This window comes from Octopus bimaculoides, chromosome 10 (assembly GCF_001194135.2).
Source record: "Octopus bimaculoides isolate UCB-OBI-ISO-001 chromosome 10, ASM119413v2, whole genome shotgun sequence".
In the NCBI taxonomy this organism is placed as follows: domain Eukaryota; kingdom Metazoa; phylum Mollusca; class Cephalopoda; order Octopoda; family Octopodidae; genus Octopus; species Octopus bimaculoides.
The window spans coordinates 30,244,227-30,244,580 of NC_068990.1; positions in this window are offsets into that span (position 1 = coordinate 30,244,227).

Below are 354 nucleotides of genomic sequence, written 5' to 3' on the forward strand. Positions count from 1 at the left end.
TGTCTTCGAAAGTGTCAGTGGTGGGATGGGGCTTGTGGGGTCGGAGCGTAACCCAGTCCCCCACTTCATCTGTCTATATTGTTTTGTGTGTTGTTTGTTGTAAACATTCGATTTTCGATTTTATTATATTTTTAATTGTTTCATAGTTTTGTAACCCCATACGTGTAATCTGACCCCAATCAGATGTTTTGTCCCTTTCTATGTTTGGCCCCTAGTGGGTAATAAAGAGATATAAATCCAAAAAACACAAAAGTCTTACCTGTAGTTGTACGTCAAAAATTCACGAAACTGGCATTCAGCGACAAAAACACGTCCTCTCGGTAAGCAATGCTACTTGCCACACAGCCACTCCTA